The 10,000-nt window shown below is 45.0% G+C and overlaps 28 non-coding genes across 28 annotated transcripts in view; all 28 read left to right on the top strand.

The window, feature by feature from the left end:
• The window catches only part of LOC133432483 (5S ribosomal RNA), a 119-nt gene extending 105 nt beyond the window's left edge, over nucleotides 1–14 (top strand). Inside the window, exon 1 of the ribosomal RNA XR_009776769.1 lies at nucleotides 1–14. This exon is cut by the window's left edge and continues 105 nt beyond it. This is a non-coding gene — a ribosomal RNA (5S ribosomal RNA).
• Nucleotides 15–213: 199 nt separating this feature from the next.
• Nucleotides 214–332, top strand: LOC133432683 (5S ribosomal RNA). Its single transcript, XR_009776963.1, has one exon. It is a non-coding gene; the product is annotated as a 5S ribosomal RNA (ribosomal RNA).
• A 217-nt stretch (nucleotides 333–549) lies between these two features.
• LOC133432555 (5S ribosomal RNA) lies at nucleotides 550–668 on the top strand. The gene has a single exon (XR_009776841.1). It is a non-coding gene; the product is annotated as a 5S ribosomal RNA (ribosomal RNA).
• A 199-nt stretch (nucleotides 669–867) lies between these two features.
• LOC133432597 (5S ribosomal RNA) lies at nucleotides 868–986 on the top strand. Its single transcript, XR_009776883.1, has one exon. It is a non-coding gene; the product is annotated as a 5S ribosomal RNA (ribosomal RNA).
• A 199-nt stretch (nucleotides 987–1,185) lies between these two features.
• Nucleotides 1,186–1,304, top strand: LOC133432503 (5S ribosomal RNA). The gene has a single exon (XR_009776788.1). It is a non-coding gene; the product is annotated as a 5S ribosomal RNA (ribosomal RNA).
• A 199-nt stretch (nucleotides 1,305–1,503) lies between these two features.
• LOC133432559 (5S ribosomal RNA) lies at nucleotides 1,504–1,622 on the top strand. The gene has a single exon (XR_009776845.1). It is a non-coding gene; the product is annotated as a 5S ribosomal RNA (ribosomal RNA).
• Nucleotides 1,623–1,838: 216 nt separating this feature from the next.
• LOC133432605 (5S ribosomal RNA) lies at nucleotides 1,839–1,957 on the top strand. The gene has a single exon (XR_009776890.1). It is a non-coding gene; the product is annotated as a 5S ribosomal RNA (ribosomal RNA).
• Nucleotides 1,958–2,156: 199 nt separating this feature from the next.
• Nucleotides 2,157–2,275, top strand: LOC133432589 (5S ribosomal RNA). Its single transcript, XR_009776875.1, has one exon. It is a non-coding gene; the product is annotated as a 5S ribosomal RNA (ribosomal RNA).
• A 199-nt stretch (nucleotides 2,276–2,474) lies between these two features.
• Nucleotides 2,475–2,593, top strand: LOC133432640 (5S ribosomal RNA). The gene has a single exon (XR_009776922.1). It is a non-coding gene; the product is annotated as a 5S ribosomal RNA (ribosomal RNA).
• A 199-nt stretch (nucleotides 2,594–2,792) lies between these two features.
• On the top strand, nucleotides 2,793–2,911 carry LOC133432705 (5S ribosomal RNA). Its single transcript, XR_009776984.1, has one exon. It is a non-coding gene; the product is annotated as a 5S ribosomal RNA (ribosomal RNA).
• A 199-nt stretch (nucleotides 2,912–3,110) lies between these two features.
• On the top strand, nucleotides 3,111–3,229 carry LOC133432695 (5S ribosomal RNA). Its single transcript, XR_009776974.1, has one exon. It is a non-coding gene; the product is annotated as a 5S ribosomal RNA (ribosomal RNA).
• Nucleotides 3,230–3,445: 216 nt separating this feature from the next.
• Nucleotides 3,446–3,564, top strand: LOC133432694 (5S ribosomal RNA). The gene has a single exon (XR_009776973.1). It is a non-coding gene; the product is annotated as a 5S ribosomal RNA (ribosomal RNA).
• A 199-nt stretch (nucleotides 3,565–3,763) lies between these two features.
• On the top strand, nucleotides 3,764–3,882 carry LOC133432482 (5S ribosomal RNA). The gene has a single exon (XR_009776768.1). It is a non-coding gene; the product is annotated as a 5S ribosomal RNA (ribosomal RNA).
• A 1,584-nt stretch (nucleotides 3,883–5,466) lies between these two features.
• On the top strand, nucleotides 5,467–5,585 carry LOC133432481 (5S ribosomal RNA). The gene has a single exon (XR_009776767.1). It is a non-coding gene; the product is annotated as a 5S ribosomal RNA (ribosomal RNA).
• Nucleotides 5,586–5,784: 199 nt separating this feature from the next.
• Nucleotides 5,785–5,903, top strand: LOC133432804 (5S ribosomal RNA). The gene has a single exon (XR_009777080.1). It is a non-coding gene; the product is annotated as a 5S ribosomal RNA (ribosomal RNA).
• A 217-nt stretch (nucleotides 5,904–6,120) lies between these two features.
• Nucleotides 6,121–6,239, top strand: LOC133432658 (5S ribosomal RNA). Its single transcript, XR_009776940.1, has one exon. It is a non-coding gene; the product is annotated as a 5S ribosomal RNA (ribosomal RNA).
• Nucleotides 6,240–6,438: 199 nt separating this feature from the next.
• Nucleotides 6,439–6,557, top strand: LOC133432480 (5S ribosomal RNA). Its single transcript, XR_009776766.1, has one exon. It is a non-coding gene; the product is annotated as a 5S ribosomal RNA (ribosomal RNA).
• A 199-nt stretch (nucleotides 6,558–6,756) lies between these two features.
• LOC133432859 (5S ribosomal RNA) lies at nucleotides 6,757–6,875 on the top strand. The gene has a single exon (XR_009777134.1). It is a non-coding gene; the product is annotated as a 5S ribosomal RNA (ribosomal RNA).
• A 199-nt stretch (nucleotides 6,876–7,074) lies between these two features.
• Nucleotides 7,075–7,193, top strand: LOC133432479 (5S ribosomal RNA). The gene has a single exon (XR_009776765.1). It is a non-coding gene; the product is annotated as a 5S ribosomal RNA (ribosomal RNA).
• Nucleotides 7,194–7,392: 199 nt separating this feature from the next.
• On the top strand, nucleotides 7,393–7,511 carry LOC133432857 (5S ribosomal RNA). The gene has a single exon (XR_009777132.1). It is a non-coding gene; the product is annotated as a 5S ribosomal RNA (ribosomal RNA).
• A 199-nt stretch (nucleotides 7,512–7,710) lies between these two features.
• On the top strand, nucleotides 7,711–7,829 carry LOC133432803 (5S ribosomal RNA). Its single transcript, XR_009777079.1, has one exon. It is a non-coding gene; the product is annotated as a 5S ribosomal RNA (ribosomal RNA).
• A 199-nt stretch (nucleotides 7,830–8,028) lies between these two features.
• LOC133432617 (5S ribosomal RNA) lies at nucleotides 8,029–8,147 on the top strand. Its single transcript, XR_009776901.1, has one exon. It is a non-coding gene; the product is annotated as a 5S ribosomal RNA (ribosomal RNA).
• Nucleotides 8,148–8,364: 217 nt separating this feature from the next.
• LOC133432628 (5S ribosomal RNA) lies at nucleotides 8,365–8,483 on the top strand. Its single transcript, XR_009776911.1, has one exon. It is a non-coding gene; the product is annotated as a 5S ribosomal RNA (ribosomal RNA).
• A 199-nt stretch (nucleotides 8,484–8,682) lies between these two features.
• Nucleotides 8,683–8,801, top strand: LOC133432531 (5S ribosomal RNA). Its single transcript, XR_009776814.1, has one exon. It is a non-coding gene; the product is annotated as a 5S ribosomal RNA (ribosomal RNA).
• Nucleotides 8,802–9,018: 217 nt separating this feature from the next.
• LOC133432629 (5S ribosomal RNA) lies at nucleotides 9,019–9,137 on the top strand. Its single transcript, XR_009776912.1, has one exon. It is a non-coding gene; the product is annotated as a 5S ribosomal RNA (ribosomal RNA).
• A 199-nt stretch (nucleotides 9,138–9,336) lies between these two features.
• On the top strand, nucleotides 9,337–9,455 carry LOC133432725 (5S ribosomal RNA). Its single transcript, XR_009777003.1, has one exon. It is a non-coding gene; the product is annotated as a 5S ribosomal RNA (ribosomal RNA).
• A 217-nt stretch (nucleotides 9,456–9,672) lies between these two features.
• Nucleotides 9,673–9,791, top strand: LOC133432868 (5S ribosomal RNA). The gene has a single exon (XR_009777143.1). It is a non-coding gene; the product is annotated as a 5S ribosomal RNA (ribosomal RNA).
• Nucleotides 9,792–9,990: 199 nt separating this feature from the next.
• Nucleotides 9,991–10,000, top strand: part of LOC133432849 (5S ribosomal RNA) — a 119-nt gene continuing 109 nt past the window's right edge. Inside the window, exon 1 of the ribosomal RNA XR_009777124.1 lies at nucleotides 9,991–10,000. This exon is cut by the window's right edge and continues 109 nt beyond it. This is a non-coding gene — a ribosomal RNA (5S ribosomal RNA).

The following is a 10,000-nucleotide window of genomic DNA, read 5'->3' as shown; positions in this document are numbered from 1 at the left end:
AGGTGCTGTAAGCTTTTTCAACCAGCAGAGAGTGCTCTCGCTTAATCTACCCACACATATTTCAACGTGGTAACAGCGACAGCTCACGTCCTAAAGTGTTTTGCACATGGTTAAGGCACTTTAACTCCAACAAATAAAACCAACAAATCAATGACTTATATTCTATGACTTATCTTCAACTCCATATAAGAGGTATTTCAAGCTGGGGCTTCTGATTACGGCCATACCAGCCTGGATGCGCCCGATCTCGTCTGATCTCGGGAGCTAAGCAGGGTCGGGCCTGGTTAGTACTTGGATGGGAGACCGCCTGGGAATACCAGGTGCTGTAAGCTTTTTCAACCAGCAGAGAACGCTCTCGCTTAATCTACCCACACATATTTCAACGTGGTAACAGCGACAGCTCACGTCCTAAAGTGTTTTGCACATAGTTAAGGCACCTTAACTCCAACAAATAAGCGCTTCTAAATTATTATCACCAACAAATCAATGACATATATTCTATGACTTATCTTCAACTCCATATAAGAAGTATTTCAAGCTGCAGCTTCTGCTTACGGCCATACCAGCCTGGATGCGCCCGATCTCGTCTGATCTCGGAAGCTAAGCAGGGTCGGGCCTGGTTAGTACTTGGATGGGAGACCGCCTGGGAATATCAGGTGCTGTAAGCTTTTTCAACCAGCAGAGAGCGCTCTCGCTTAATCTACCCACACATATTTCAACGTGGTAACAGCGACAGCTCACGTCCTAAAGTGTTTTGCACATGGTTAAGGCACTTTAACTCCAACAAATAAAACCAACAGATCAATGACTTATATTCTATGACTTATCTTCAACTCCATATAAGAGGTATTTCAAGCTACAGCTTCTGCTTACGGCCATACCAGCCTGGATGCGCCCGATCTCGTCTGATCTCGGAAGCTAAGCAGGGTCGGGCCTGGTTAGTACTTGGATGGGAGACCGCCTGGGAATAGCAGGTGCTGTAAGCTTTTTCAACCTGCAGAGAGCGCTCTCGCTTAATCTACCCACACATATTTCAACGTGGTAACAGCGACAGCTCACGTCCTAAAGGGTTTTGCACATGGTTAAGGCACTTTAACTCCAACAAATAAAACCAACAAATCAATGACTTATATGCTATGACTTATTTTCAACTCCATATAAGAGGTATTTCAAGCTGCAGCTTCTGCTTACAGCCATACCAGCCTGGATGCGCCCGATCTCGTCTGATCTCGGAAGCTAAGCAGGGTCGGGCCTGGTTAGTACTTGGATGGGAGACCGCCTGGGAATACCAGGTGCTGTAAGCTTTTTCAACCAGCAGAGAGCGCTCTCGCTTAATCTACCCACACATATTTCAACGTGGTAACAGCGACAGCTCACGTCCTAAAGGGTTTTGCACATGGTTAAGGCACTTTAACTCCAACAAATAAAACCAACAAATCAATGACTTATATTCTATGACTTATCTTCAACTCCATATAAGAGGTATTTCAAGCTGCAGCTTCTGCTTACGGCCATACCAGCCTGGATGCGCCCGATCTCGTCTGATCTCGGAAGCTAAGCAGGGTCGGGCCTGGTTAGTACTTGAATGGGAGACCGCCTGGGAATACCAGGTGCTGTAAGCTTTTTCAACCAGCAGAGAGCGCTCTCGCTTAATCTACCCACACAAATTTCAACGTGGTAACAGCGACAGCTCACGTCCTAAAGTGTTTTGCACATGGTTAAGGCACTTTAACTCCAACAAATAAGCGCTTCTAAATTATTATCACCAACAAATCAATGACTTATATTATATGACTATCTTCAACTCCATATAAGAGGTATTTCAAGCTGCAGCTTCAGCTCACGGCCATACCAGCCTGGATGCGCCCGATCTCGTCTGATCTCGGAAGCTAAGCAGGGTCGGGCCTGGTTAGTACTTGGATGGGAGACCGCCTGGGAATACCAGGTGCTGTAAGCTTTTTCAACCTGCAGAGAGCGCTCTCGCTTAATCTACCCACACATATTTTAACGTGGTAACAGCGACAGCTCACGTCCTAAAGTGTTTTGCACATGCTTAAGGCACCTTAACTCCAACAAATAAAACCAACAGATCAATGACTTATGTTCTATGACTCATCTTCAACTCCATATAAGAGGTATTTCAAGCTGCAGCTTCTGCTTACGGCCATACCAGCCTGGATGCACCCGATCTAGTCTGATCTCGGAAGCTAAGCAGGGTCGGGCCTGGTTAGTACTTGGATGGGAGACCGCCTGGGAATACCAGGTGCTGTAAGCTTTTTCAACCAGCAGAGAACGCTCTCGCTTAATCTACCCACACATATTTCAACGTGGTAACAGCGACAGCTCACGTCCTAAAGTGTTTTGCACATGGTTAAGGCACTTTAACTCCGACAAATAAAACCAACAAATCAATGACTTATATTCTATGACTTATCTTCAACTCCATATAAGAGGTATTTCAAGCTGCAGCTTCTGCTTACGGCCATACCAGCCTGGATGCGCCCGATCTCGTCTGATCTCGGAAGCTAAGCATGGTCGGGCCTGGTTAGTACTTGGATGGGAGACCGCCTGGGAATACCAGGTGCTGTAAGCATTTTCAACCAGCAGAGAGCGCTCTCACTTTATCTACCCACACATATTTCAACGTGGTAACAGCGACAGCTCACGTCCTAAAGGGTTTTTCACATGGTTAAGGCACTTTAACTCCGACAAATAAAACCAACAAATCGATGACTTATATTCTATGACTTATCTTCAACTCCATATAAGAGGTATTTCAAGCTGCAGTTTCTGCTTACGGCCATACCAGCCTGGTTGCGCCCGATCTCGTCTGATCTCGGAAGCTAAGGAGGGTCGGGCCTGGTTAGTACTTGGATGGGAGACCGCCTGGGAATACCAGGTGCTGTAAGCTTTTTCAACCAGCAGAGAGCGCTCTCGCTTAATCTACCCACACAAATTTCAACGTGGTAACAGCGACAGCTCACGTCCTAAAGTGTTTTGCACATGGTTAAGGCACTTTAACTCCAACAAATAAAACCAACAAATCAATGACTTATATCATATGACTTATCTTCAACTCCATATAAGAGGTATTTCAAGCTGCAGCTTCAGCTTACGGCCATACCAGCCTGGATGCGCCCGATCTCGCCTGATCTCGGAAGCTAAGCAGGGTCGGGCTTGGTTAGTACTTGGATGGGAGACCGCCTGGGAATACCAGGTGCTGTAAGCTTTTTCAACCAGCAGAGAGCGCTCTCGCTTAATCTACCCACACATATTTCAACGTGGTAACAGCGACAGCTCACGTCCTAAAGTGTTTTGCACATGGTTAAGGCACTTTAACTCCAACAAATAAGCGCTTCTAAATTATTATCACCAACAAATCAATGACTTGTATTATATACTTATCTTTAACTCCATATAAGAAGTATTTCAAGCTGCAGCTTCAGCTTACGGCCATACCAGCCTGGATGCGCCCGATCTCGCCTGATCTCGGAAGCTAAGCAGGGTCGGGCTTGGTTAGTACTTGGATGGGAGACCGCCTGGGAATACCAGGTGCTGTAAGCTTTTTCAACCAGCAGAGAGCGCTCTCGCTTAATCTACCCACACATATTTCAACGTGGTAACAGCGACAGCTCACGTCCTAAAGTCTTTTGCACATGGTTAAGGCACTTTAACTCCAACAAATAAAACCAACAAATCAATGACTTATATTCTATGACTTATCTTCAACTCCATATAAGAGGTATTTCAAGCTGCAGCTTCTGCTTACGGCCATACCAGCCTGGATGCGCCCGATCTCGTCTGATCTCGGAAGCTAAGCAGGGTCGGGCCTGGTTAGTACTTGGATGGGAGACCGCCTGGGAATACCAGGTGCTGTAAGCTTTTTCAACCAGCAGAGAACCCTCTAGCTTAATCTACCCACACATATTTCAACGTGGTAACAGCGACAGCTCACGTCCTAAAGTGTTTTGCACATGGTTAAGGCACTTTAACTCCAACAAATAAGCGCTTCTAAATTATTATCACCCACAAATCAATGACTTGTATTATATGACTTATCTTCAACTCCATATAAGAAGTATTTCAAGCTGCAGCTTCAGCTTACGGCCATACCAGCCTGGATGCGCCCGATCTCATCTGATCTCGGAAGCTAAGCAGGGGCGGGCCTGGTTAGTTGTAGCAAGCGCAATGGATAACAACTTAAGTGATAGGCTAATTGACCATTAATGAAAAAATGTTTAGAAAAACCAGGTTCGGCTGCTGAGCTCAATGTGTATAGTGTGAATGACCAACCAGAGGCAGAAACGTTTCAAGTTGAATATGCATATTAATATTTAAACAAACAAACAAAAAACACATTTGCATTAATATTGAAAATAACAAACTGGGGCCCTTTAAGTTGTTCAATGTTCAAGGTTCAGTTCAGTCAGTCAGTTCAGACTTAAGGAATTGGGATTGGGGTTTGGACTGGGGCTTGGGCAGAGGTTGGGACTGGGGTTTGGACTGGGTTCTCCCTATTGGGGAGAAGGCACAAGCCTACCACACATGATGGGGACTGTGGGAGGAGAGTCCAGGCTCGATCTCAGGTTCAGTTCCAGGACTGGGGAAAGCTCACCATCTAACACAAAAAACCTGGCCTGAAAGGCCAGGTGAAACGAACCAAAAATCTGTATTTGTTGCAACAATTCAATCATTCATAAATCAAACAATTCTTCTTTTCAAATTCTTTTAGCATGCTTTTAGATCATTTTAAATGCTTTTAAATGCTTTTAAATCACAATATTTTTCCAAAATCAATTTCTTCATGAGCTCAAATAATCATTTCAAAACAAACCAAAAGTTATAAATCAACTCAAAATAAATACAGCTCAAGCCATCAGATATAAAAGCTCATTGTTCAGGCATTGTGGCCTGGTGAACATTCAAACATTAGCTTTCAAACATAGCTTTCAAACATTAGCTTGTTTTTGTATCAACCTGAATGTTAACCGATCAACCAAACCAGTGACTATAGTTTGAGTAAACTCACCGCTGAGTATGAATGAAATCTCTGGCACACAGCCGGGCAGCACACCTAACACTGCTAACACTGCTTGAGCACACCAAACATTTAGCTGGCAGGAAGTGGACTGAGGAGGAAGTGAAGGGGGATGTGACATCACTAAAAGCTTTGACTGTCAGGAACAGACAGGAGTGGTAACCATGGCTACCTTGGTTACATAGTACTTGGATGGGAGACCGCCTGGGAATACCAGGTGCTGTAAGCTTTTTCAACCAGCAGAGAGTGCTCTCGCTTAATCTACCCACACATATTTCAACGTGGTAACAGCGACAGCTCACGTCCTAAAGTGTTTTGCACATGGTTAAGGCACTTTAACTCCAACAAATAAAACCAACAAATCAATGACTTATATTCTATGACTTATCTTCAACTCCATATAAGAGGTATTTCAAGCTGCAGCTTCTGCTTACGGCCATACCAGCCTGGATGCGCCCGATCTCGTCTGATCTCGGAAGCTAAGCAGGGTCGGGCCTGGTTAGTACTTGGATGGGAGACCGCCTGGGAATACCAGGTGCTGTAAGCTTTTTCAACCAGCAGAGAACGCTCTCGCTTAATCTACCCACACATATTTCAACGTGGTAACAGCGACAGCTCACGTCTTAAAGTGTTTTGCACATGGTTAAGGCGCTTTAACTCCAACAAATAAAACCAACAAATCAATGACTTATATTCTATGACTTATCTTCAACTCCATATAAGAGGTATTTCAAGCAGGAGCTTCTGCTTACGGCCATACCAGCCTGGATGCGCCCAATCTCGTCTGATCTCGGAAGCTAAGCAGGGTCGGGCCTGGTTAGTACTTGAATGGGAGACCGCCTGGGAATACCAGGTGCTGTAAGTTTTTTCAACCAGCAGAGAGCGCTCTCGCTTAATCTACCCACACATATTTCAACGTGGTAAAAGCGACAGCTCACGTCCTGAAGTGTTTTGCACATGGTTAAGGCACTTTAACTCCAACAAATAAGCGCTTCTAAATTATTATCACCAACAAATCAATGACTTGTATTATATGACTTATCTTCAACTCCATATAAGAAGTATTTCAAGCTGCAGCTTCAGCTTACGGCCATACCAGCCTGGATGCGCCCGATCTCATCTGATCTCGGAAGCTAAGCAGGGTCGGGCCTGGTTAGTACTTGGATGGGAGACCGCTTGGGATTACCAGGTGCTGTAAGCTTTTTCAACCAGCAGAGAGTGCTCTCGCTTAATCTACCCACACATATTTCAACGTGGTAACAGCGACAGCTCACGTCCTAAAGTGTTTTGCACATGGTTAAGGCACTTTAACTCCAACAAATAAAACCAACAAATCAATGACTTATATTCTATGACTTATCTTCAACTCCATATAAGAGGTATTTCAAGCTGCAGCTTCTGCTTACGGCCATACCAGCCTGGATGCGCCCGATCTCGTCTGATCTCGGAAGCTAAGCAGGGTCGGGCCTGGTTAGTACTTGGATGGGAGACCGCCTGGGAATACCAGGTGCTGTAAGCTTTTTCAACCAGCAGAGAACCCTCTAGCTTAATCTACCCACACATATTTCAACGTGGTAACAGCGTCAGCTCACGTCCTAAAGTGTTTTGCACATGGTTAAGGCACTTTAACTCCAACAAATAAAACCAACAAATCAATTACTTATATTCTATGACTTATCTTCAACTCCATATAAGAGGTATTTCAAGCTGCAGCTTCTGCTTACGGCCATACCAGCCTGGATGCGCCCAATCTTGTCTGATCTCGGAAGATAAGCAGGGTCGGGCCTGGTTAGTACTTGGATGGGAGACCGCCTGGGAATACCAGGTGCTGTAAGTTTTTTCAACCAGCAGAGAACGCTCTCGCTTAATCTACCCACACATATTTCAACGTGGTAACAGCGACAGCTCACGTCCTAAAGTGTTTTGCACATGGTTAAGGCGCTTTAACTCCAACAAATAAAACCAACAAATCAATGACTTATATTCTATGACTTATCTTCAACTCCATATAAGAGGTATTTCAAGCTGCAGCTTCTGCTTACGGCCATACCAGCCTGGATGCGCCCGATCTCGTCTGATCTCGGAAGCTAAGCAGGGTCGGGCCTGGTTAGTACTTGGATGGGAGACCGCCTGGGAATACCAGGTGCTGTAAGCTTTTTCAACCAGCAGAGAACCCTCTAGCTTAATCTACCCACACATATTTCAACGTGGTAACAGCGTCAGCTCACGTCCTAAAGTGTTTTGCACATGGTTAAGGCACTTTAACTCCAACAAATAAAACCAACAAATCAATTACTTATATTCTATGACTTATCTTCAACTCCATATAAGAGGTATTTCAAGCTGCAGCTTCTGCTTACGGCCATACCAGCCTGGATGCGCCCAATCTTGTCTGATCTCGGAAGATAAGCAGGGTCGGGCCTGGTTAGTACTTGGATGGGAGACCGCCTGGGAATACCAGGTGCTGTAAGTTTTTTCAACCAGCAGAGAACGCTCTCGCTTAATCTACCCACACATATTTCAACGTGGTAACAGCGACAGCTCACGTCCTAAAGTGTTTTGCACATGGTTAAGGCGCTTTAACTCCAACAAATAAAACCAACAAATCAATGACTTATATTCTATGACTTATCTTCAACTCCATATAAGAGGTATTTCAAGCAGGAGCTTCTGCTTACGGCCATACCAGCCTGGATGCGCCCAATCTCGTCTGATCTCGGAAGCTAAGCAGGGTCGGGCCTGGTTAGTACTTGAATGGGAGACCGCCTGGGAATACCAGGTGCTGTAAGTTTTTTCAACCAGCAGAGAGCGCTCTCGCTTAATCTACCCACACATATTTCAACGTGGTAAAAGCGACAGCTCACGTCCTGAAGTGTTTTGCACATGGTTAAGGCACTTTAACTCCAACAAATAAAACCAACAAATCTATGACCTATATTCTATGACTTATCTTCAACTCCATATAAGAGGTATTTCAAGCTGCAGCTTCTGCTTACGGCCATACCAGCCTGGATGCGCCCGATCTTGTCTGATCTCGGAAGCTAAGCAGGGTCGGGCCTGGTTAGTACTTGGATGGGAGACCGCCTGGGAATACCAGGTGCTGTAAGCTTTTTCAACCAGCAGAGAACCCTCTAGCTTAATCTACCCACACATATTTCAACGTGGTAACAGCGACAGCTCACGTCCTAAAGTGTTTTGCACATGGTTAAGGCACTTTAACTCCAACAAATAAGCGCTTCTAAATTATTATCACCAACAAATCAATGACTTGTATTATATGACTTATCTTCAACTCCATATAAGAAGTATTTCAAGCTGCAGCTTCAGCTTACGGCCATACCAGCCTGGATGCGCCCGATCTCATCTGATCTCGGAAGCTAAGCAGGGTCGGGCCTGGTTAGTACTTGGATGGGAGACCGCCTGGGATTACCAGGTGCTGTAAGCTTTTTCAACCAGCAGAGAGTGCTCTCGCTTAATCTACCCACACATATTTCAACGTGGTAACAGCGACAGCTCACGTCCTAAAGTGTTTTGCACATGGTTAAGGCACTTTAACTCCAACAAATAAAACCAACAAATCAATGACTTATATTCTATGACTTATCTTCAACTCCATATAAGAGGTATTTCAAGCTGCAGCTTCTGCTTACGGCCATACCAGCCTGGATGCGCCCGATCTCGTCTGATCTCGGAAGCTAAGCAGGGTCGGGCCTGGTAAGTACTTGGATGGGAGACCGCCTGGGAATACCAGGTGCTGTAAGCTTTTTCAACCAGCAGAGAACCCTCTAGCTTAATCTACCCACACATATTTCAACGTGGTAACAGCGACAGCTCACGTCCTAAAGTGTTTTGCACATGGTTAAGGCACTTTAACTCCAACAAATAAGCGCTTCTAAATTATTATCACCCACAAATCAATGACTTGTATTATATGACTTATCTTCAACTCCATATAAGAAGTATTTCAAGCTGCAGCTTCAGCTTACGGCCATACCAGCCTGGATGCGCCCGATCTCATCTGATCTCGGAAGCTAAGCAGGGGCGGGCCTGGTTAGTACTTGGATGGGAGACCGCCTGGGAATACCAGGAGCTGTAAGCTTTTTCAACCAGCAGAGAGTGCTCTCGCTTAATCTACCCACACATATTTCAACGTGGTAACAGCGACAGCTCACGTCCTAAAGTGTTTTGCACATGGTTAAGGCACTTTAACTCCAACAAATAAAACCAACAAATCAATGACTTATATTCTATGACTTATCTTCAACTCCATATAAGAGGTATTTCAAGCTGCAGCTTCTGCTTACGGCCATACCAGCCTGGATGCGCCCGATCTCGTCTGATCTCGGAAGCTAAGCAGGGTCGGGCCTGGTTAGTACTTGGATGGGAGACAGCCTGGGAATACCAGGTGCTGTAAGCTTTTTCAACCAGCAGAGAACACTCTCGCTTAATCTACCCACACATATTTCAACGTGGTAACAGCGACAGCTCACGTCTTAAAGTGTTTTGCACATAGTTAAGGCACCTTAACTCCAACAAATAAGCGCTTCTAAATTATTATCACCAACAAATCAATGACATATATTCTATGACTTATCTTCAACTCCATATAAGAAGTATTTCAAGCTGCAGCTTCTGCTTACGGCCATACCAGCCTGGATGCGCCTGATCTCGTCTGATCTCGGAAGCTAAGCAGGGTCGGGCTTGGTTAGTACTTGGATGGGAGACTGCCTGGGAGTACCAGGTGGTGTAAGCTTTTTCAACCAGCAGAGAACGCTCTCGCTTAATCTACCCACACATATTTCAACGTGGTAACAGCGACAGCTCACGTCCTAAAGTGTTTTGCACATGGTTAAGGCACTTTAACTCCAACAAATAAAACCAACAAATCAATGACTTATATTCTATGACTTATCTTCAACTCCATATAAGAGGTATTTCAAGCTGCAGCTTCTGCTTACGGCC

Source organism: Cololabis saira, unplaced genomic scaffold, assembly GCF_033807715.1.
Source record: "Cololabis saira isolate AMF1-May2022 unplaced genomic scaffold, fColSai1.1 scf043, whole genome shotgun sequence".
Lineage (NCBI taxonomy): Eukaryota > Metazoa > Chordata > Actinopteri > Beloniformes > Belonidae > Cololabis > Cololabis saira.
Note: the sequence above shows the minus strand (reverse complement) of the source record. Positions and strands in the feature narration are given on the sequence as shown.